The following is a 25,668-nucleotide window of genomic DNA, read 5'->3' on the forward strand; positions in this document are numbered from 1 at the left end:
TTGCTGGATTCTGTTTGTTAGGATCTTGTTGAATATTTTTGCATCTATATTCATTAGTGATATTGGTCTATAATTTTCTTTTCTTGTTGGGTCTTCTCCTGGTTTGGGGATTAGGGTGATGTTTGCTTCATAGAATGTGTTGTGTAGTCTTCCTTCTTTTTCTACCTTTTGGAACAGGTTGAGTAATATAGGTACTAATTCCTCTTTAAAGGTTTGGTACAATTCTGACATGAAACCATCTGGTCCTGGGCTTTTCTTTTTAGGGCGGTTTTGTATAGTTGATGCTATTTCTGAACTTGATATGGGTTTGTTCAACATTTCCACTTGAATCTGGCTAAGTCTTGGAAGGTGGCGTGCTTCCAAATATCGGTCAATTTCCTTCAGATTTTCATATTTCTCAGAATAAAGTTTCTTGTAATATTCATTAAGGATTTTTTGGATTTCTGACGAGTCTGTTGTTATTTCAACTTTGTTTTTTCTGATTGATGATATTAGAGATTTTACTCTTTTTTTTCTGATTAGGTTGGCCAGAGGTTTATCTATTTTATTGACCTTTTCAAAAAACCAGCTTTTTGATTTATTGATCTGTTGTATTATTCTTTTGTTTTCAATTTCATTTAATTCTGCTCTAATTTTGGTTATTTCTTTTCTTCTACTGGGTTTGGGGTTGGAATGTTCTTCCTTTTCCAGTTGCTTGAGATGTCCCATTAAGTTGTTAACTTCCTCTCTTTCCGTTCTCTTGAGGAACGCTTGCAGTGCTATAAATTTCCCTCTTAGAACTGCCTTTGTGGTGTCCCAGAGGTTCTGATAGTTTGTGTCTTCATTGTCGTTTTGTTCCAAAAAATTGGCGATTTCTTTCTTAATCTCATCTCTGACCCAGCTATCATTCAGCATAAGGTTATTTAACTTCCATGTTTTTGTATAGGTATGCAGATTCCTGTTGTGACTCAATTCAAGTTTTATTCCGTGATGGGCCGAGAAGATGCAAGGAATAATTTCTATTCCTTTAAATTTACTGAGGTTAGACTTGTGACGTAAAATGTGGTCAATTTTGGAGTAAGTTCAGTGGGCTGATGAGAAGTATGTGTATTCAGTTTTGTTGGGATGAAATGTTCTGTAGATGTCTGCTAAATCTAAATATTGGATGGTTAGGTTTAAATCTAAGATTTCTTTGCTCAGCTTCTTGCTGGAGGATCGATCCAACACTGCCAAAGGAGTGTTGAAATCTCCGACGATTATGGAGCTGGAGGAAATCAAGTTACTCATGTCTGTTAGAGTTTCTCTTATAAATTGAGGTGCATTCTGGTTGGGTGCCTAGATATTAATAATTGAGATCTCATCATTTTGAGTATTACCCTTAACAAATATTAAGAGACCATTCTTGTCCTTCCTCACCTTCGATGGTTTAAAGCCTACTGTATCTGCAAATAAAATTGCAACACCTGCTTTTTTCTGATTACCATTTGCCTGAAATATGGATGACCATCCTTTCACCCTGAGTCTGTATTTGTCTTTTAAGTTAAGATGTGACTCTTGTATGCAACAAATATTTGGCTTGAGTTTTTGTATCCAGTCAGCTAACCTATGCCTCTTTAGAGGACAGTTTAAGCCATTCACATTAATGGAGAGTATTGATAAGTCTGGTGGAATTTTGATTATCGAGTTTTTCAAAGGTCCAGTGGACATTTTTAATCCTTTTGCCAGTGTGGAAGTTGGAGTTTGATCCAAAGTTTCTGAGTGAGTTTACTTTTGTGGTATAGGATTGGGTTGGTCATTGTGGAGGATAGTTCTGAGAATATACTGAAGAGCTGGTTTACCTATGGCAAATTTTTTCAACATATGAATGTCATTGAAGTATTTAATTTCTCCATCATAAATGAAACTCAGTTTAGCTGGATACAAGATCCGGGGTTGAAAGTTATTTTGCTTTAGGAGATTAAAAGTTGATGACCACCCTCTTCTGGCTTGAAAAGTTTCAGCAGAGAGATCTGCAGTTATTCTAATATTCTTTCCATTGTACGTAATAGTTTTCTTTCGCCGGGCTGCTTTGAGAATCTTCTCTTTCATGTTAACTTTAGTGAAGCTAATTATGATATGCCTGGGGGATGACTTATTGGGGTTGAATCATTCTGGGGTTCTGAAGCTGTCTGTTATCTGAATTTCATATTCTCTAGGCATGTCTGGAAAATTTTCTTTCATAATTTCATGCAGAAGGGCCTCTGTGCCCTTCAAGGCCACTTCATCATTCTCCAAAATCCCAATTATTCGTATATTGCTTTTTCTTTGAATTATCTGAGAGTTCTCTGAGTGAGTGATCCATTTTTGCTCTCCATTTCTCTTCCTCTTTGAGAGATTGGGAGCATTCGAAGACTTTATCTTCAATGTCAGAAATCCTTTCTTCTGCTTGCTCCATTCTGTTGCTGAGGGATTCTACTGTATTTTTCATATCTTTGAGGGCTGTAAATTCTTGCTTCAGTGTGTCTAAGTCTTTGGTTGTTTTGTCTTTAAATTCGTTAAATTCTTGAGACAACTTTTGAATTTCTCCTCGAATTCCTAATTCCATTTTATTAACTTGTCTGCAATCCAAATTCTGAATTCGATTTCTGACATCTCAGCCAGTTGTTTATGAATGGGATCTTCAATCACATCTGCCATATCTTTTCTTGGCGGGGTTGAACTATTCTGGTTATTCATGTTACCAGAGTTTTTCCACTGATTCTGCCCCATGGCTTATTTTACTCCCTTTGATTTTTCCCCTGGGGCTTTATCAAGGGCCTGTACAGTGTTGTGGCCTGAGAAACTGGGTCCCTGTCTTGTGTGGTGGGGCTAAGTGGTTCTGTCTTGTTTTCAGCTGGTTTCTGTTCAATCCTATTGTAATGTTTACTCTGGCTTGAAATCTCAGCTGTGTGGAAAAACCAGCAAGTCACCCTGCCCGCCCACCTCTGGCACCAGTTGGAAAAGGAAAATCAAACCTTCCTACAACCGCATACCCAGGGCACCACCTGAAAAGTCCTCAATCTATTAGTTCAGTTCAAAAGGTCCAAATTGATTGTCTCAATCAGCACCTGTCTCGGGTGGGAGAGTTCAAGAGGTCTCTGGGAACTGGATCACAGGGGTCTGGTGACTCCTCTGATATGGCTTACTCCAATGCTGCATGGAGTCAGGAGGAGCCACCTAGCAAATAGATCAGTCTGAAAAGGTTGATGTCTCCTTCCCCACTTTGTCCCTCCCTCAGACCCAGTCACTGGTATCTCTGCAGATGGTTAACCCAGTTGCCTGTAGTGAACAGATACTCCAGGGGTTTGCACCTGCCTGAATTGCAAGGAAGTCTGCCAGGCCCCTGCAGTCTGCCGCTATCTAGCAGGAGGAGATCTTTGAGTGCTTGATGCAGGTGGTGGGAGGGAGGTGTTCACTCAGGCTTAGCCCCATCCCTGATTGATGTTGCTAACAGAACAGAACAGAACAGACAACTTTGCGGGGTTCTGTCCCCATTTCTGCTAAAATCGCCTACAGAAGATGGGCTGTTCTGAGTTCAAACGTCTTTGCTGCTGGAGGTTTGTGTCCAATTACCTCTCTGAGTCGGCCCTACCCTGGAAGCTTCCTGGGTTTGTGAGCAGTGTCAGGCAAATCCTTTGCTCACTGGTGGCCTCCTCTGGTTGCCCAGGGAAATAGGGGGTGTGGCTTCGAATGTCCAGAAGTGAGCTGTTTTGCTGTTAAAGAAAAAACGGCTGTTGATTTGCCTCCGGGAACTGCCACTCTGGTGTGGGCACCCAGTCGACCCTTTTCTCCTCTGTCTCACACCCCAGAGTCAGCACTGAGCGGCTACAGTTTATGCTCTGTCCACACCCCTTGAGAGATCTCCCAAGAATCCGGACTCCTGGGGGGCAGTCCCCCAGACACCCGAGTGAGAGTGGAGGGAAGCTAGAGTTTCATTCAGTTTTATGCCTAGCCGTATTGTTGCCCGGGGAGGGCTGCTGCCCCACACTGCAGGGAAGTGCCGCCAAGGCATGACTCCCCCTCAGCCGAGTGCCCTCTCCTCACTCATGTGTCTCAGAGTCAGTGCTGACCAGTCACAGCTCAGGCACTGTGCACTCCCCTCGAGAAATTACGCAAGGATCTGAACTCCTGAGGGACAGGCCCCCAGACCCCAAGTGAGAGTGGGGGGAAGCTAGAGTTTCATTCAGTTTTATGCCTGGCTGTATTGATGCACGGGGTGGGCTGCTGCATCACAGCACAGGGAAGTGCCGCCGAGGTGTGACTCCCCCTTAGCCGAGTGCCCTCTCCACACTCACGTGCCTCAGAGTCAGCGCTGACCAGTTGCAGCTCGGGGACTGTCCACTCCCCTTGAGAAATCACCCAAGAATCCAAACTCCTGGGGGACATGCCTCCAGACCTCAGTGAGTGGGAGGGGACTGTTGGGGATTCAGGGTTGCCGGCAAAGGATTTTTAAAGTTTTATACAGTTTTATGCCTGGCAGGAGAACGCCATGGCACCCTAGTAGGGGAGGTAGGTCCAGTTTTTAGAAGGTCTCTCCCGTGGAGTGTAGTGGGAGGGCCTTTAATTTCTGCCCGTTTGTTTAATTGTGGGGCTCTTGAGCCAGTCTCATGGGGGAGGGGGACTCCCTTCCACTTGGTGGTGGATTTTGTACATTTTGTTTGCGTCCTTGTGATCACAGCTTGCCTCAGCGGTGTTGATGTGTGTTCTTCAACCTTCTCTCTTGATGCGGCTCAAATCCACCAGGATACTTACTAAATTCCTGTCCCTTAACTCTCCTTCTGGATGGGAGCCTCTGTTGAAAGCTGGCTTCAGTCCGCCATCTTGTCTCTCCCCCCTGGTTGTTGTTGTTCTTTTGTTTTTTAATTTCAACATTTTCCTTATACATTTTTCTTTTCTTTTTTTCTTTTCTTTCTTCATTTTTCTAGTTTAAATATAATTTCCTATTGTTGCCTTTTTTAACAATTAGAACTTCATTTTTGCTAGTGTTTCTACCCCTATTATTTGGTCATCCCTCCACCCCCATTTTATCCCATAAAGTTTTCTGTTTGCTCATTTTGGTTTGATTTATAAAGGATTTTTGTCTTTCTTCTCTACTTGGTGGAGGTGGGATACTGTGTCCAAACAGGCTATCAAAGATCTGCTGCCCTCCTAACCCAGCACCCCCAGAGATTGGGGGGTTTTAAGTTTGGGTCAAAGTACCCTACTGTACACCTATATCGCTCTGTCTCCCTCTTTCTCTGCCTCTCTTCTTTTTGTCAATATTCCCTTTTACCCACCCCCTCTCCTTTCTCTTTTTTCTTTTCTTTTCCTTCTTTCTTTTTTCCCTTCCTCCTCTTCAACCTTCTCATTCTTCTGGTTCTGTACTAAAAGGACTCATTGAAACCCTGGCCTAGAGGCATGGCAATTTAAAGACCAAGAGGAAGTGAAAGAAAAATTAGGGCAAGGAAACAGATAAAAGAAATCACTTATGAGAAAGAATCAGCAGATAAATCCTGGCAACATGAAAAAACAGTCCAGAGCAACAAACCCCCCCCCCACCTCCCTGGCAAGGGACCATGAGGTAGCTACTACAGAGGATTCCACCTATAAAGAAATGTTAGAAATGACAGAAAGGGAATTTAGGATACAGATGATGAAAACAATGAAGGAAATGATGGAAACAATGAAGTAAACTCCTGATAAAGTGGAAAATAACCAAATGGAAATTCAAAAACAGAATCAAATAAGAGATGAACAATATGAAGAATATAGAAAGGATATAGCAGAGCTGAAGGAACTGAAGCAGTCAATTGGGAAACTTAAAGATGCAATAGAAAGTATCAACAGACCATGCAGAAGAAAGAATATCAGATATAGAGGACAAAGCTCTTGAAATAGCTCAGATAGTTAAAGAGGTAGAAAAGAAGAGAGAGAAAGCAGAACATTTACTGACAGAATTATGGGACCTTATGAATCATTCAAACATACGAGTTATAAGTATCCCAGAGGGGAAGAAGAATGCCCCAGGGGAATGGAAGCCATACTAAAGAATACTATAAATGAAAATTTCCCAAATATTACCAAAGATTCTCACACACTCCTTTCAGAGGAATATTGGACCCCAGGTCACCTCAACTCTAACCAAGCTTCTCCAAGACACATTGTCGTGAACCTATCCAAAGTCAAGACAAAAGAAAAGATTCTGCAAGCTGCCAGGAGTAAGTGCCAGTTGACCTACAGGGGCAAATCCATCAGAGTGACCTCAGACTTCTCTAATGAAACATTCCAAGCAAGAACACAATGGTCATCTACTTTTAATCTACTTAAACAGAACAATTTCCAGTCCAGAATTCTATATCCTGCTAAGCTAAGCTTTAAAATTGATGGTGAAATCAAATCATTTACTGATATACAAACACTGAGGAAATTTGCCTCAGCAAGACCAGCTCTACAGGAAATACTTCAACCTGTTCTACACACTGAGCATCACAATGGATCAACAGCAAAGTAAGAACTCAGAAATTAAAGGAAATAACCTAACTTCCACACTGATGTAAAAGATAAAACTAAGCAACGGACTCTCACAAAATAAGATGAATAGAACTCTACCACATTTATCAATTATCTCAATAAATGTTAATGGCTTGAATTCCCCACTGAAGAGGGATAGATTGGCTGACTGGATTATAAAACACAAGCCATCCATTTGCTGTCTACAGGAAACATAACTATCTTCAAAAGACAAATTAAACTCACAGTTAAGGGTTGGAAGACAATTTTTCAGGCAAATGGAATTCAGAAGAAAAGAGGAATTGCAATCTTATTTTCAGATACATGTAGATTTAAAGCAACTAAAATGAAAAAAGACAAAGATGGTCACTTTGTTCTGGTCAAGGGAAAAAATACAACAAGAAGACCTTTGAATGCTAAATATTTATGCACCCAATTTAAATGCTCCCAGAATCTTGAAGCAAGCCTTAGTCAGTCTGAGCAATATGATATCCAATAATACCATAATAACAGGGAACTTTAACACTCTTCTTACAGAGATGGACAGATCCTGTAAACAGAAATTAAACAAAGATATAAGGGATTTAAATGAGACCCAAGAACAACTGTGCTTTATATAGATGTATATAGAACACTCCTTCTCAAAGGTAAAGAATATACATTCTTCTCATCGCCCCATGGAACATTCTCCAAAATTGATCATATCCTGGGACACAAAACAAACTTCAACAGAATTGAAAGAATTGAAATTTTACCTTGTATCTTCTCAGACCACAAGGCACTAAAGGTAGAACTCAACTCTAACAAAAACGCTCAACCCCACACAAAGGCATGGAAATTAAGCAACCTTCTGTCGAATGACACTTTGGCACAGGAAGAAACAAAGCAGGAAATCACTAACTTCCTTGAGCATAACAACAATGACGACACATGCTACCAAAACCTGTGGGATACTGCCAAAGCAGTTTTGAGAGGAAAATTTATCACTTTAGATGCCTACATTTGAAAAACAGAAAGAGAGCGCATCAACAAACTCACAAGCCATCTCATGGAATTGGGAAAAGAAGAAAAATCTAAGACTAAATCCAGTAGAAGAAAAGTAATATCCAAAATTAAATCAGAGATCAAAGAAATTGAAAACAAAAGAATCATTCAGAAAATTAATGGAACAAGGAGTTGGTTTCTTGAAAAAATAAATAAAATAGATAAACCTTTGGCCAGACAAACTAGAAATAGAAAAGTAAAATCTCTAGTAACCTCAGAAATGATAAAGAGGAAATAACAACAATGCCACAGATATACAAAAGATCATCTATGAATACTACCAGAACCTCTATGCCCAGAAATTTGACAATAACCTACACAATGGGAAAGGATATTTCCATATTTTGAATCAGACAAAAGCTTGATAACTAGGACCTATAGAGAAATCAAATTAATCCACGTGCAAACAGCCAACAATCCCATAATATCAATGGGGAAGAAACATGAATAGAACCTTCTCTAAAGAACGAGTACCCTGCTCCATGCCTGGTAGGTCCCCTGCTCCCTCCCTGCCTCTGCACCATGCCCCGCCCACCCAGAGACTGCCAAGGCCTCGTGCTGCACCTGCACCCTGCCTGCCTGGAGACCTCCGAGGCTTCACACCGTGCCCCACCCGCCCAGACCACTGAGGCTGCACACCGCACCCCACCCATTGGGAGTCGGCCAAGGCCGTGCACAGCACCTGCCCATCCGGAGACCACTGAAGCTGCATGCTGAGCCTGCCCTGCCTTGGCGCCAGGCTGCTACCCGACCAGAATCACCAGTGGAGTAGTGATCTTGCTGAAGTCACCGGGCGCTAGATACTGCCAGAATCCATGCAGTGTACCCCGCCCTGCTGCCAGATCCATGTGCAGCACGCTCCTAGAGCTGCTCCTACAGCCAGAATTCTCTGGCTTTGACAGCAGTAGTGGAACTGTGCAGAGGCACTTCCCACAAAGATCCAGCAACAATAGAGTGATCACATTGTGGTCCAATCTTGGAGAAACACCCCCCAACTTGTGCACTGCCAGAGAAAACTAGAAGTCACTCTATAGGGATACTGCTGCTGCAGAGCAACAGGGACAAAGATGCGGTGGCTGAAGGAAATAAGCATTTGCAGGCCTGGTACCCCCAGGATTAGACTGAGCCCAAGTGGAAACTTCTCCAGTGGAAATTGAACACCTGAGGTAGGCAGGCCTCAGCTCCCACAGCTGGCTGGTAGCCGAGGGCCGTGGCCGGGCCTTGGGGGCATTGACCTTCCTTTGACTCTGACAGGCACTAAGCCCTGGCACTTTGCATTATTGGAGGAAACAGGACTACAGCCCTGCAGGGTCACCAGTGATTAGGTGTGAAAAAGGAACAAAGTGGAGAAAGAGATTCAGCCCCCTGGTCCTACTGTGCTATGAGGCGGGCCTTTCTGACTCTGTAGAGCACCAGAGACAGACAAATCTGAGCAGCCAATAGACTTCTGCTATCTAACTTCTGGAGACCTTTCAAACTCTCCCACCTGAGAGTCTGTACTGACAGAGTCAATTGGTTCGGAACCCCTAACTTGGGACAATTAACCACGGACCCTTTAGGGAGATACCCTGGTTGTGTAGTAACAGGAAGGGTTGATTTTTCCCATTCCAGTTGTTGTCTGGGGAGGTGGGGTTTTTTAATTGCTTGTATTTCTTCACAGCTAAAACTTCTCCAGATTCACTGATCCACCAGGATAGGACAAAAGCAGCTGTTGCAATTTTATTTGCAGATACAATAGGCTTAAAACCAATCAAAGTAAGAAAAGACAATGATGGTCACTTCTTATGTGTTAAGGGCAACACTCACCATGATGAGATTTTAATTATCAACATCTATGCACCCAAACAGAATGTGCCTCAATTTATAAGAGAAATTCTAACTGACATGAGCAATTTTATTTCCCCCAGTACCATAATTGTTGGACACTTTAACACTCCTCTGGCAGTGTTGCATAGATCCTCAAAAAAGAAGCTAAGAAAAGAAATTTTAGAATTAAACTTAACCATTCAACATTTGCATCTAATAGACATCTATAGAACATTTCATCCTAACAAAACCAAATACACATTCTTCGCATCAGCCCATGGATCATCCTCCAAAATTGATCACATCTTAGGTCACAAGTCTAACCTTAGCAAATTTAGAAGAATAGAAATCATTCCTTGTATTTTCTCAGACCACCACAGAATAAAAGTTGAACTCAGTAAAAACAGGAATCTCCACACGCATACAAAAACATGGAAACTAAATAACCTCATGCTAAATGATAGCTGGGGTCATGGACAAGATTAAGAAGGAAATTGCCAAATTTTTGGAACAAAACAATAATGAAAAAATGAACTATCAGAACCTCTGGGATACAGCAAAGGCAGTCCTAAGAGGAAAATTTATAGTGTCACAAGCCTTCCTCAAGAGAACAGAAAGAGAGGAAGTCAATAACTTAATGGGTCATCTCAAGCAACTGGAAAAGGAAGAACTTTCCAACCCTAAACCCAGCAGAAGGAAAGAAATAACTAAAATTAGAGCAAAGCTTAATGAAATCAAAAACAAAAGAATCATACAACAGATCAGCCAATCAAAGAGTTGGTTTTTTGAAAAGGTCAATAAAATAGATAAACCGTTAGCTAACCTAACCAGAAGTAGAAGAGTAAAATCCCTAATTTCATTAATCAGAAATGACAAAGGCCAAATAATAATGGACTCCTCAGAAATTCAGAAAATCCTTAATGAATACTGCATAAAACTCTACTCTCAGAAGTATGAAAATCTGAAGGAAATAGATCAATACTTGGAAACATGTCACCCTCCCAGACTTAGCAAGAAAGAAGTGAAAATGTTGAAAAAGCCTATAACAAGCTCTGAAATAGCATTAACTATTAAAAATCTCCCCACAAAGAAAAGCCTGGGACCAGATGGCTTCACATCAGAATTCTACCAAACCTTTAAAGAGGAACTAGTATCTATATTACTTAATCTTTTCCAAAACATAGAAAAAGAAGGAATACTTCCCAACTCATTCTATGAAGCAAATATCACCCTGATACCCAAACCAGGAAAAGACTCAACAAGAAAAGAAAACTATAGACCAATATCTCTAATGAATATTGATGCAAAAATATTCAATAAGATTCTAGCAAACAGAATCCAACAACATATCAAACAAATTATACACCACAATCAGGTGGGATTTATCCCAGGGTCCCAAGGATGGTTCAATATACGTAAATCCATAAATATAATCCATCACATAAACAAATTAAAAAACAAAGACTGTAAGATTCTCTCAATTGATGCAGACAAAGCTTTTGACAATATCCAGCGTCCTGGAAGGAAGTATGGAGAAACCTCAAAGCACTCAAGCTAGACCTCCCATTTGATCCTGCAATCCCATTACTGGGCATCTACCCAGAAGGAAAAAACTCCTCTTATCATAAGGATACTTGTACTAGACTGTTTATTACAGCTCAATTTACAATTGCCAAAATGTGGAAACAGCCTAAATGCCCACCAACCCAGGAATAGATTAACAAGCTGTGGTATATGTACACCATGGAATACTATTCAGCTATTTAAAAAAAATGGAGACTTTACATCCTTTGTATTAACCTGGATGGAAGTGGAAGACATTATTCTTAGTAAAGCATCACAAGAATGGAGAAGCATCAATCCTATGTACTCAATTTTGATATGAGGACAATTAATGACAATTAAGGTTATGGGGGGGAAGGAAAAGCAGAGGGAGGGAGGGGGCGGAGCCTTGGTGTGTGCCACATCTTCTGGGGGCAAGACATGATTGCAAGAGGGACTTTACCTAACAAATGCAATCAGTGTAACCTGGCTTATTGTACCCTCAATGAATCCCCAACAATTAAAAAAAAAACTGGGTTATAGCTTTCATGTGAAAGCCCCAAATTAGTTTCATAGTAGGGCTGAGTACATTGGGTAATTTTTTTTCCATTCTTGAGATACTTTACTAAGAAGAATATGTTCCAGCTCCATCCATGTAAACATGAAAGAGGTAAAGTCTCCATCTTTCTTTAAGGCTGCATAATATTCCATGGTGTACATATACCACAATTTATTAATCCATTCATGGATCGATGGGCACTTGGGCTTTTTCCATGACTTAGCAATTATGAAACAACCTAACAATAGGGGGAAGTGGGAAAGGGAGGGGAGGGAGGGGGGTGTTGAGTAGAGGGAGGGGGATTGGTGGGATTATACCTGTGGTGCATCTTACAGGGGTATTTGCAAAACTTGGTAAATGTAGAATGTAAATGTCTTGGCACAGTAACTGAGATAATGCCAGGAAGGCTATGTTTACCATTGTGATGAAAATGTGTCGAATGGTCTATGAATCAAGGGTATGATGCCCCATGATCATATCAATGTACACAGCTATGATTTAATAATAAAAAAAAAGATTTCAGTAGGAAAAATAAAAAGAAAGAAAATAAGTATAGAAGGGACATTTCTTAAACTGATAGAGGCCATCTACAGCAAACCCACAGCCAATATCATAGTGAATAGAATAAAATTGAAAACATTTCCACTCAGATCAGGAACCAGGCAAGGATGCCCACTGTCTCCACTGCTTTTTAACATTGTAATGAAAGTTTTAGCCACCACAATCAGGCAAGAAAAGGCAATCAAGGGGATCCAAATAGGACCAGAGGAGATCAAATTGTCACTCTTCACAGACAATACGATTATATATCTTGAAAACCCCAGGGAATCAACTACAAAACTCTTGGAAGTGATCAAGGAATATAGTAATATCTCAGGATACAAAATTAACACTCATAAATCTGTAGCCTTTGTATATGCCAACAATAGTCAAGGGAAAAAACAATCAAAGATTCTATTCCCTTTACAATAGTGCCAAAGAAGATGAAATATCTGGGAGTGTATCTGACTAAGGATGTGAATGAGCTCTATAAAGAGAACTATGAAACTCTGAGAAATGAAATAGCTGAAGATGTTAACAAATGGGAAAATATACCATGCTCGTGGCTGGGAAGAATCAACATTGTTAAAATGTCTATACTACCTAAAGCAATTTACAGATTTAAGGCGATCCCTATTAAAGCACCTCTCTCATATTTTAAAGACCTGGAAAAAATAGTACTTCGTTTTATATGGAAACAGAAAAAACCTTGAATAGCCAAGACATTACTCAAAATAAAAACAAATCAGGAGGAATCATGCTTCCAGACTTCAGTCTTCATTATAAATTGATAGTGATCAAAACAGCATGGTACTGGCACAAAAACAGAGAGGTAGATGTATGGAACAGAAGAGAGAACCAAGAGATCAACTCAGCTACTTACCGTTATTTGATCTTTCACAAGCCAATTAAAACTATTCAGTGGGGAAAAGATTCCCTATTTAACAAATGGTGCTGGGTGAACTGGCTGGCGACCTGTAGAAGACTGAAACTGGACCCACATCTTTCACCATTAACTAAGATAGACTCTCACTGGTAAAAGATTTAAACTTAAACATAAAAAGAGCCAACAATCCCATATATATTGGGCAACAGAGATGAATAGAATCTTCTCTAAAGAAGACAGATGAATGGCTAGCAAATATATCAAAAAATGCCCATCATCCCTAATTATTAGAGAAGTTCAAATTAAATCCGCCCTGAGATATCACCTAACCCCAGTGAGAATGGCCCACATCACAAAATCTCAAAGCTGAAGATGCTGGCGTGGATGTGAAGAGAGGGAAACACTTTATGCTACTGGTGGGACTGCAAACTGATACAACCTTTTTGAAAGGAAGTATGGAGAACTCTCAAAGAACTCAAGCTAGACCTCCCATTTGATCCTGCCATCCCGTTACTGGGCATCTACCCAGAAGGAAAAAACTCCTTTTATCATAAGGACACTTGCACTAGACTGTTTGTGGAAACTCAATTTACAATCACTAAAATGTGGAAACAGCCTAAATTCCCACCAACCCAGGAATGGATTAACAAGCTGTGGTATATGTACACCATGGAATACTATTCAGCTATTAAAAAAATGGAGACTTTACATCCTTTGTATTAACCTGGATGGACGTGGAAGACATTATTCTTAGTAAAGCATCACAAGAATAGAGAAGCATGAATCCTATGTACTCTATTTTGATATGAGGACAATTAAGGACATGGTGGGGGTAGGGGAAGGGGATTGCAGTGAGAAAAAGGAGGGAAGGGTGGGGAAAGGAAAAGGAGAGAGAGGGAAGAGGGGGGTCAGGCCTTGGTGTGTGCCACACCTTTTGGGGGCAAGACACAATTGTACGAGGGACTTTACCTAACAAGTGCAATCAGTGTAACCTGGTTTCTTGTACCCTCAATGAATCCTCAACAACAACAACCAAAAGACTATATGACTGTCTCAACTGACACAGAAAAAGCTTTTGATAATATCCAGCATCCTTTCATGATCAGAATTCTTAAGAAAATAGGCATAGAAGTGACATTTCTTTTTTTTTTTTTTTTTGTAGAGACAGGGTCTCACTTTTATGGCCCTCGGTAGAGTGCCGTGGCCTCACACAGCTCACAGCAACCTCCAACTCCTGGGCTTAAGCGATTCTCCTGCCTCAGCCTCCCGAGTAGCTGGGACCACAGGCGCCCGCCACAACGTCCGGCTATTCTTTAGTTGCAGTTTGGCCGGGGCCGGGTTTGAACCCGTCACCCTCGGTATATGGGGCTGGCGCCTTACCGACTGAGCCACAGGCGCAGCGGAAGTGACATTTCTTAAACTAATAGAGCCCATCTATAGCAAACCTACAGCCAATATTATATTGAATAATGTAAAATTTAAAACATTTCCACTCAGATCAGGAATAAGGCAAGGATGCCCACTGTCTCCACTGCTATTCAGCATAGTAATGGAAGTCTTAGCCATAGCAATCAGGCAAGAGAAGGTGATCAAGCATATTGAAATAGGGTTAGAGGAGATCAAACTCTCACTCTTCACTGATGATATGATCCTATACCTGGAAAATTCCGAAGTCTCAACTTCAAAACTCTTAGAAGTGATCAAGGAATACAGCAGCGTCTCAGGATACAAAATTAATACTTACAAGAAAGTAACTTTTATATACTCCAATAACAGTCAAGCTGAAAAAACAAACAAGGACTCTATTCCTTTTACAATAGTGCCAAAGAAGATGAAATATCTGTGAATTTACCTAACAAAGGACGAGAAAGATCTCTATAAGGATAACTATGAAACTCTGAGAAAAGAAATAGCTGAAGATGTTAACAAATGGAAAAACATACCATGCTCATGTCTGGGAAAGAATCAACATTGTTAAAATGTCCATACTACCCAAAGCAATCTACAGATTTAATGCAATCCCTATTAAAGCACCATTGTCATACTTTAAAGAACTAGAAAAAATAGTACTTCATTTTATATGGAATCAGAAAAAAGTTGAATAGCAAATACATTACTCAGAAATAAGAACAAATCAGGACGTATCACATTACTAGACTTCAAGCTATACTATAAATCTATAGTGATCAAAGCAGCATGGTACTGACATGAAAACAGAGCAGTAGATTTATGGAACAGAATAGAGAACCAAGAGATGAACCCAGCTACGTATCGTCATTTGATGTTCGATAAGCCTATCTTTCCCCCAGTGGGGGAAAGACTCCCTATTTAACAAATGATGCCAGGTGAACTGGCTGGCAACCTGTAGAAGCCTGAAACTGGACCCACACCTTTCACCATTAAGAAAAATCGATTCTCACTGGATAAAAGATTTAAACTTAAGACATGAAACTATAGAAATACTAGAAGAGAGTGCAAGGAAAACACTTGAAGAAATTGGCCTGGGAGAATATTTTATGAGGAGAACCCCTGGACAATTGAAGCAACACCAAAAATCCCTTACTGGGATCTGATCAAACTAAAAAGCTTTTGCACAGCCAAGAGCACAGTAAGTAAAGCAAACAGACAACCTTCAGAATGGGAGTTTTTGCAGGTTATGCTTCGGACAAAGGTCTGATATCTAGAATTTACAGAGAACTCAAACTAATCAATAAGAAAAGAATAAATAACTCCATTTCTTTTTTTTTCTTTTATTAATTTTAAATCATAGCTGTATACATTAATGCGATCATGGGGCACCATACATTGGTTTTATAAACAGTTTGACACATTTTCATCACACTGGTTAATATGGCCTTCCTGACATTTTCTTAAATAACTCCATTTCTATGTGGGCAAGAGACTTGAACAGAAACTTCTCTGATGAAGACAGGCACATGGCCTACAAACATATGAAAAAATGATCATCATCCTTAATCATCAGAGAAATGTAAATCAAAACCACTTTGAGATATCATCTGACTCCAGTAAGATTAGCCCACATCACAAAATCCCAAAACTACAGATGTTGGTGTGGATGCAGAGAGAAGGGAATGCTTCTACACTGCTGGTGGAAATGCAAACTAATATGACCTTTTTGGAAAGAAGTTTGGAGAACTTTCAAGGAACTAAAAGTAGACCTACTGTTAGATCCTTCAATTCTTCTACTAGGTATATACCCAGATGATCAAAAATTATTTTCCAACAAAGACATTTGCACCAGAATGTTTGTTGCAGCCCAATTCATAATAGCCAAGACATGGAAACAGCCCAAGTGCCCATTGACCCATGAATGGATTTAAAAAATGTGGTATATGTACACCATGGAATACTATGCAGCCACAAATAAGATGGAGATGTCACATCTTTTATGTTTACCTGGATGGAGCTGGAACATATTCTGCTTCATAAAGTATCTCAAGAATGGGGAAAAAAGTATCCAATGTATTCAATACTACTATGAAATCAATATATAATCACCTACACACTCATATGAATGGCAAAACATAACTATAGTCTAGAAAGTAGAAGGGAAGAGGAGAGAAGGGGGAGAGGAAGGGGGATATGGGAGGAGGGAGGGTATTTGGAGGGACCTCACCTAATGTGCATGATGGTACATTTCAAAACTATTAAGAAATGAGTATAATTGTGATGGATGTGTTACTTAGCTCAATATAAGCATTTCACATTGTATATCAAAGCAGTACCCTGTACTGTATTATGCAGTACTCCATAAATGCATCAATGTACAAAGTTATGATTTAATAAAAAATAATTTTTAAAAATATAAAAAATACCTGAAAGAGAAAGAAAAATTAGAAAAAAGAGAAATGGACAGTGCACAGGGGCAAGGAAAAGAAATGGTAGAGTTAGAAGACAGAGACACAGAAGATGATTTGGATGTTGAAAAGCCAGGTAAAAAGGAGGAATGTGGAAATACAATGGAGATACTTCCTTTGCTCCAGAAAAATAAATTTCGGCTGGTAGGCAGTGACAATTTCCTTGACAGTGTTATTCAAGAGAGCTGGAAGTTCATACCTTTCTTGCAACCGAGAATTCCCCCAGAACCCATTGCGCATATGGTAGTGCTACACAGCCCTGCAGGCACCAGGAAAGCACCCTGGGAAAACAGCTGATCTGGACTGGGTAGAGAACAACCTCAATCAGATGTTTAACTTTGTCTTCTACTTGAGGTGCAAAGAACTCAACTGCATGGGCATGTGCAGCTTTGCAGAGCTGATCTTCAAGGACTGGCCCCAGTGGCTGGGTTGTGTGGCAGAAGTCTTTGCCCAGGCACAGAAAACCCTGTTTGTCATTGATGGTTTTGAAGAGCTGAGAGTCCCTGCGGGGCCCCTGATCCATGATATCTGTGGCAACTGGGAGAAGGAGAAGCCAGTGCTTGTCCTCCTGGGCAGTCTGATGAAGAGAAGATGTTGCCCAAGGCCACCCTGCTGGTCACCACAAGGTCCATGGTCCTGCAAGAGCTCCGGCTCCTGGTGGAGCATCTGCTCTTCATAGAGATGGAGGGGTTCCTGGAGCCAGACAGTAGAGAGTATTTCCTGAAACAATCCGGTGAACAGGACCAGGCCCTGCACACTTTGGATTTGATGAGGGGCAATGCAGCTCTGTTCTGCCTGGGCTTGGCCCCCACTGTGTGCCATATCTTCTGTGCTTGTCTGAAGCTTCAGATGGAGAAGGGGGAGGATCCTGCCCTGACCTGCCTGACCACCACTTGGCTGTTCCTGAGTTTCCTCTGTGATCAGTTCACCCTAGCACTTGGCAGCTGCCCCAGCAAAGTCCTCCCAGGGTTGTTGAGGGCTCTGTGTCTCCTGGCTGCCTAGGGCGTGTGGACACAGATGTGGGTGTTTGACAAGGAAGACCTTGGGAAGCTCGAGATGGAGGAGGAGGACCTCTGTCCCTTCCTGGACAAGGGTGTCCTCCAGAGGAACTGTGACGGCTCCTGCTCCTTGATCCACCTCAGCATCCAGCAGTTTCTTGCTGCCATGTATTACATTCTGGACAGTGAGGAGCAGGAAGAGGCGGAGTGCCACAGGTGGGATATGGGGGATGTGCAGAAGCTGAACTCCAAGGAGGAGGGAGTGAGGAGCCCCAGCCTGACCCAGGTAGGATACTTCTTATTTGACCTCTCAAACAAGAAGAGGGTCCAGGAGCTGGAGTCAACTTTTGGCTGCCAGATGTCCCTGCAGATCAAAGAGGAATTACTGAAATACAGAGCAAATCTTGATGAGAACAAGCCTTTCTCTAGCTCCTTGATGAAGGAGCTTTTGTACTGTCTCTATGAGTCTCAGGACAAGGGGCTGGTGAGGGGCGCAATGGCCCCCTTCACTGAAGTTTCTCTCCACTGGACGAATACATTTGAAGTGATGTCCTCTTCATTCTGCCTCAAGCATTGTCAGAAGCTGCAGAAACTCTCTCTGCAGAGAGCAAGGGGGATATTCCTGGAGAACGACCCTGTGTCACGTGTGCACGCTCAACTTGAGAATTGGTCTCACTGTAATCGTCACTCTCTCTGTGTCTGGATAGACTTTTGCTCTGTGGTCAGCTCGAACAAGAATCTGAGCTCTCTGGACATGACGCAGAGCTTCCTGAGAGACTCCTCTGTGAGGATTCTTTCTGATTTCTGATCATATAACCTGGGTCTCCTGTCATCTGCAGAAGGTGGTGATTAGAAATGTCAACCCTGGGTGGCACCTGTGGCTCAAAGGAGTAGGGCACTGGGCCCATATACTGGAGGTGGTGGATTCAAACCTGGCCCTCGCTAAAAATAGCAAGAAAAAAGAAAAAAGAAATGTCACCCCTGATGACGCTTACCAGGATTTCTTTCTGGCTTTTATTGGTAAGAAGACTTGGACCCTGGAGGGCCACGTCTAGTGGGATGATCTGCTGCTGCTGCTGCTGCTGGGCGAGATCCTCAGACGTGTGACATGCAGCCTGCAGTACCTGAGGTTAGGATTTCATTCTGCCACCACAGAACGATGGGCCAATCTCACCTTGACCCTAAAAGTCAACCAATCACTGATGTGCCTGGACCTCTGAAACAACAAGCTCCTGGACGAGGATGCCAAGTTGCTGCACACAACTATGAAAGGCCCAAAGTGCCTGCTGCAAAGGCTGTTGTTGGAGAACTGTCGCCTTACAGAAGCCTGCTGTAAGCAACTTGCTTCTGTTTTGGTGGTCAGCAGCTGACTTACCTGTGCTTGGCTAAGAACAACCTCAGGGATGGTGGAGTGAAACTTCTGTGTGAGGGCTTGGGGTTCCCTGAAGGCAAACTAGAGACCCCGGTGTACGGCAATGCAACATTTCCACACTTGGCTGCAAGCATCTCTCAAAGGTATTCCAGGGACACTCCAGCCTAACAACCTTGGACCTGGATCTCAATTGAATAACTACTTGATTGTGGTTTCTCTGTAAGGCCTTGAAGAATCCATTTTGTAACCTACCCTGTTTCCCCGAAAATAAGACAGTGTCTTACATTAATTTTTGCTCCCAAATATACGCTAGGTCTTATTTTCAGGGGATGTCTTATTTTTCCATGAAGAAGAATATGGTACACATTTATTGTTAAATGAAAATAAAGGAAATTTATTACCTGTATACGGTATGGTAGTACGGTAGTTGTCAATACAAACCAGACAAACTGTGAATCCTACCTTCAGTCATCATGAGGGCAGCCACGAGCATCAGGCAGTGTCACCAGAGACAGAACAACACTCACCACCTTTGCTGCGTCCGGTCCGCTCTGATCCTCCTGTTCTTCATGCATCTGCAAAAGCCTCCTCCTCTCTCCCACCCCGCGCTCACGGCTCACTCTGACTTCCGCTCTGCCTCCACACAGCAGTGACGTCAGGACTCCGCGTATCCTCACTGGTTACTAGACACCAGTCAGGGCGGCCCTAGCAACCAGTTTACGGTAAATTAATTTTCATTCCAAGACAGAGCAGGGGGGATCCTTATTTTGGGGGGGGATGCCTTATATTTCACCCAGAAGGAAACCCATAAGTAGGTCTTATTTTCAGAGGATGTTTTATTTTCGGGGAAAGACAATAAAATATCTAGGGCTGTGGGGCTGCTCCCTCACACCTTTCTTTTGTCAGGATCTCTCATCTGCTCTTGTTAGCAACCAGAAACTGGAGAGCCTGTTCCTAGGCCAGAATAACTTGGGACAGAGTAGAGTCTCTCTGCTCTTTGAGGCTTTAAAACAAAAGAATGGACCCTTGAAGATACTCAGGTTGAAGGCAGATGAGTCTAATTTGAAAGTTCAGGTGCTGTTGGAGTATATAAAAGAAAACAATCCCCAGCTGACGATTGACCGTGATGCTTCCAGGATGCGAGATCATCATCTTGTTGTTACCTCTCCTGAGCGACTGCTTTCTATATGATATCTCAGTGTAGGTCAAATGTTAATTACTAGACTGGGTGTCAACATGCAGGATTTAATGCTGTCCTTATTTAGAGGGGATTCTCCACAAGTCACATAACCATTTCAAGGCACAACATGTGTGATTTCTCACAAGGATAATAAAAAATTAAAGCAGTAAGAAAAAAAAAAAAAAAGAAAAGAAAAACCCCAAAGCATCCATTTTTTTTTTTTTTTGAGACAAAGGAGTCTCACTATGTCACCCTCAGTAGAGTGCTGTGGCATCACAGCTCACAGAAACCTCCAACTCTTGAGCTTAAGCGATTCTCTTGCCTCAGCCTCCTGAGTAGCTGGGACTACAGGCACCCGCCACAATGCCCGGCTCTGTTTTGGTTGCAGTTGTCATTGTTGTTTAGCAGGCTCGGCCTGGGCTCGAACCTGCCAGCCTCAGTGTATGTGGCCAGTGCCCTACCCACTGAGCTACAGAGCCCAAGCCCCTCTTTTCTATTTTAAGAGATAAGGTGAAGTCTCACTCTGTCGCCCAGGCTGGAGTGTGGTCATGGGACTACAGCTCAATAATGAGACAGTTTTAAAAGCAGCCACAGGAAAAAAAAAGTGTTACCTTCAAAAACGCAATAATAAGTATTTTTGGTGACTTCTCAACAGTAGCAATGGAATCCAGGAAACATAACATCTTTAAAGTGTTGAAAACAAATTTCCATTGATAAAGTACTGTTTGGACTTTATTTGACCAATTGTCCTTCTTTGTGGAGGGTTGGGCACTGTAGAATGAAAGCTTCCCAAAGAAAATAGGCGCTGTAGCTGACAGAAGGAATAGAGAAGTATGCAAGGCAAACAGGAAAAAAGAGTTATCTATACATAATATATACATGGCCAGAACATGTATAAAAAGGATACATGTTGTGTCCAAGGTCAGGTCATACACTGAGCTTCAAGAAGGCTCTTTAATCTAGGTCTAATTTCCAACTCCATTTCCTTTGCCTTAATTTCTCATAGAACGTCCTGTTAGGAAGGAAGAAAGCTGGCAGTCAGGCGGGCTGAGTCAAAACAGACCTGGCTGTTGCAACCTGATCACCCACCTTCTCACAGGGGGATCTTTGCAGCACTCCTTGGAAAGATGTAATGTTTCCTACAGATTAAAATATCAACATATTGTGAAAGAGCTGATAGTGCTACCCTTATGTAAATGCCTAGGTCACCTGTTAATGTACAAAATGATGCTTCCAATGAAGGACTTGACTCAAGTTAAGGTGCCCATAACTGTCCTGTTCCTAACAAAGACCAGCAGAAAAACCCAAGTACACGAAAACCACTCCCCTGAAAGAGTAATGGCAATAAATACTGTGACTACAGTAAGCCTATTTGTCCAGTTGAGTTGATATTGTGTCCTGACACACAAAAGGGTGGATAGAAATGTGCAGGTGGTGAAGCTGCTTATACTATTCCCACTGGTGAATTATACTCACGGTTAATGAAATAAAATACCAAACCAAGGACTTCTGGAATTTTGCCAAATTTTCAGACTTCTTTAATGATTGACAAGTCACAAAGGGGTTATTTTCTCAACCTTCCAAATCAGATTTAATGAATGTACATTAAAAGAGGACAGCACTTCAGAAAAATTATGCGAGCCCTCGGAATAAATTCCAAACCTACTTGTCTGGCAGAAGTGATTCATTTAGTTTTTGAGTGGTGTTTTCTTATTTTGAGCATCTATTTCATCATCCAAAAACACCCTGTCAAATCAGTCTTAGACACTGCCTATTAAAATGTTAAACTGCACCTGATAAAATATAATTATAGCATTCTTGACATTTTAACATAGCACACACATGCTTCAATCCAATTTTGCTGGAATTAAGATTATTCCTTTAGATGTGTGAATGCATGATGAAGCTGTAAGGAAATACCAATATGTCAAACTCGAATATAGTTGAAAAACTAGATATAAAATAAATAAGAAAATTAAACCAGAACATGTATAAAAGAAATACAATAGTGACAAAGGTCATCAAAATATTTGGGAAGCTCATCAATTTATGCAATTAAATAAAGGCTAAGATGGCATCCAATAGCCAGTTACTTAAACATTTATGAATCAATAATTTCTCAGTTTATTGGGACAGTGATTTCTCATCTGGGGAGTATTTTGGAAGCTTCATATATTATCACTTATTGTGGGAAAAATTAGCTGCTGTGGTAGGGGATTCAAACAGCCCTATTGAGAGGCCCCCACAGCAAGGAACTGACGCCTCTTGCTAACACACTCAATTGCATTTTACTCCATTCAGACCATGTGGGTTAGAATTGCTAGAAGTAGGACCCAGGTGTCAGTATTTTTAATAGCTACCCCCTCCCTATTTATTCAAATGTAAACATACATGGTCAAGTGTGGCCATGTCAACAATCACTATATCCAAGAGTGGTGGATAGTTGTATGCTATTCTTGAATCTGTGCAACCCAAGTAACAAAGTTCCTTGGATTAAGTGGGATGTAGTGGTATAAAAGCATGGGGCTTAATCCCCTCCTCTTAAATATGGCCTGGACTTAGTGCCTCAATTCTAAGAGTCAGACTGTGACAGAAGTAACAGTATGTAACTTCCAATGTGAGATCATAAAAGGCATTGCAGCTTCTTCCTCTATGCTCTCTCTGGAATCATCCACTCTGGAAAAATCAGCTGCCATGTTTTAAGGACACTCAAGTGCCCTATGAAGAGGCCTACACAGCACAAACTGAGGCCTCCTGCCAATGGCCGTGTGAATGAGCCACCTAAAAGTGGACCCCTCAACCCCAGTCAAGCCTTCATCTTCAGCCAGCACCTTGACTTCAATCTCATGAAAAGACCCTGAGCCAGGACCACCCAGCTTTGATGCTCCTGAATTCCTGACTCATAGAAACTGTAAAATAATAAATACTTGGTCTTTTATTTTCTTGTTTCTTTTATTTTTTGAGACAGTCTCACTATGTCACCCTCGGTAGAGTGCTGTGGTGTCACAGCTTACAGCAACTTCAAACTCTCAGGCTCAAACCATCCTCTTGCTTCAACCTCCCAAGTAGCTTGGACCACAGGCACCTGCCACAACACCTGGATATTTTCAGAGACAGGGTCTCACTCTGGCTCAGTCTGGTCTCCAAACCTGTGAGCTCAGGCTGTCCACCCACCTTGGCCTCCAGAGTTCTGGGATTATAGTCGTGAGCCACCATGCCCTGCCTAAATACTAGGTCTTTTCAGCTCTGTTTGGGGATAATTTATTCCTAACGTGTGGTAGGCATCCAATAAATATTTGTTGGATAAAGGAACAATGGATTGATTAAATGATCACCTCCCACTTTTAAACAATGAGTTTCCTCTCTAGCACTCCACACAGTAGTAGAAGTCTATTTCTATCTTAGAATAATCACTTAGATTTATGTCCGCACAAAGCCTGAGGTTTGAAAGAATTAAGGTTTCAAATCAACAGAAATGTATCTTTGTAGCCAGAAACAACATATATTCTGCCCTGCTTTGCTCACTAGAAAATGCCTTCTTGTTATTTTTGTCCCTTTGGGAAACCTTCAATACTCTGAATATTGTTTTCCTAGTTTTTCATTCCTTAAATCAATGTTACTTTCCCTGCTTCCAAAATTCTTAATCCAACATTAAACAATCCAGTTTCCTTAAGCAACTAATTAATTATCCGCAGTTTGTTGCTAATGCCACATTCCTCACTTCACCCATTGTAATCAGTCTCTCTCTTCCCATCAAATCTTTGGGGGATGTTATTACTTGCCCAACAGACCTTGTTACTTAACTATTCCTTGGATGGAGCAGTTTCTGTTCTTCTTTCCCTTGGATGGTGAGTCCCTTAATGCTACAGTTCCTGAATTTTATAAGAATCAGTGAACCTGATAAACATGTGGATACTTTAGACTTTGCTTCAGTGGTCCTACTGTTGTGTAATGCAGGAAGACTTTCTAAAAATCATATTTTTTAGTAGCTGTGTGTTGTTGAAGAAATTATTGCATTTCTAAATCTCTGTGCTTTTTTTAAAACACACACAATAGAGGCTTTTTTGTTTTTGAGTGCTGTGGCATCACAGCTCACAGCAACCTCAAACTCTTGGACTTAAGTAATTCTCTTGCCTCAGCCTCCCAAGTAGCTGGGACCACAGGTGCCTGCCACAAAGCCCAGTCATTTTGTTGTTTAGCAGGCCCTGGCTGGGTTTGAACCCGCCTGCCTCAGTGTATGTGGCTGGGGCCCTAACCACTGAACTACGGGCGTGGAGCCAAACAGAAAGCTTTTTGAAATATTCCTGTGCATTTGAAATTTTAAAGGGGATATACACTCGCCAAAATGTTTTTTTTTCTTCCTCTTTTAGTTAATGTTTGTGTAGCTTGTATGGGTAGAGTTTTTCTTCTCTTTAACCCCTCCCCTCTCCTAGGGTCTGAGCACAATTGGTAATATAATTTAAGGTGGAAAAAGAGATAGAAAATCTTTTAACATAATAAAGCCAAGCACCTGAGGCAAGAGGAAGCTCTTCATGGAAATATGAATGGTTTGGTTTTCTATGACAGTACAGGCTCTACCCACAAAGTCCACAGCTACCTTCTACTCCAGAGCCAGCCACCCCTTCTTGCACTTATTCTAAGCAGAACCTGATATGGCTGAGCAGCCAACACCCTATCTCCAAATACTGAATAGAAGAAGCAGGGTCCTGAGTGCAGTAAAGGAAGACGCAAAAGATTCTGAAGAGTCAAAAGGAAAGAGTTTTGTTGTTTTTCTTTAATTTCAGAATATTACAGGGGTAAAAATGTTTTGGTTACATTAATTGCTTTTGTACAGTTTGAGTCAAAGCTATAATTGTGCCCATCACTTGGATAGTGTGCATGCTTCCGTTAGGTGTGAATCCTCCCCTCCCCACTGGCCCCTTTCTGCCTGATCACTTTCCATTGAATGCTACTTCCAAATATGTACACAGGTGTGGATCTATTAGTTCCAATTTAACAGTGAGTACATGGGATGTTGGTTTTTCCATTCTCGCAATCCTTCCCTTAGAAGAATAGTCTCCAGTTCCACCCACATTGTTAGCTGGACAGTAGTTCATGGCTTCTTTTACGGCTGAGTAGTAGTCTATGGTATACATATACCACATTTTATTAATCCATTCATACATTGATTGACTTGAGTTGATTTTACATCTTTGCGATTGTGCAATAAACTTTTGACTACATGTGTCTTTTTGATAAAATCGCTTATTTTTTCCTTTAGGTAAACAAACAATAGTGGGATTGCTAGATCAAACAGTAGGTGTACTTTTAGTTCTTTGAGAGATCTCCATATGACTTTCCAGAGAGATTGTTCTAGGATACATACTTGCGTTTTTGA

Source organism: Nycticebus coucang, chromosome 12 (assembly GCF_027406575.1).
Source record: "Nycticebus coucang isolate mNycCou1 chromosome 12, mNycCou1.pri, whole genome shotgun sequence".
In the NCBI taxonomy this organism is placed as follows: Eukaryota; Metazoa; Chordata; class Mammalia; order Primates; family Lorisidae; genus Nycticebus; species Nycticebus coucang.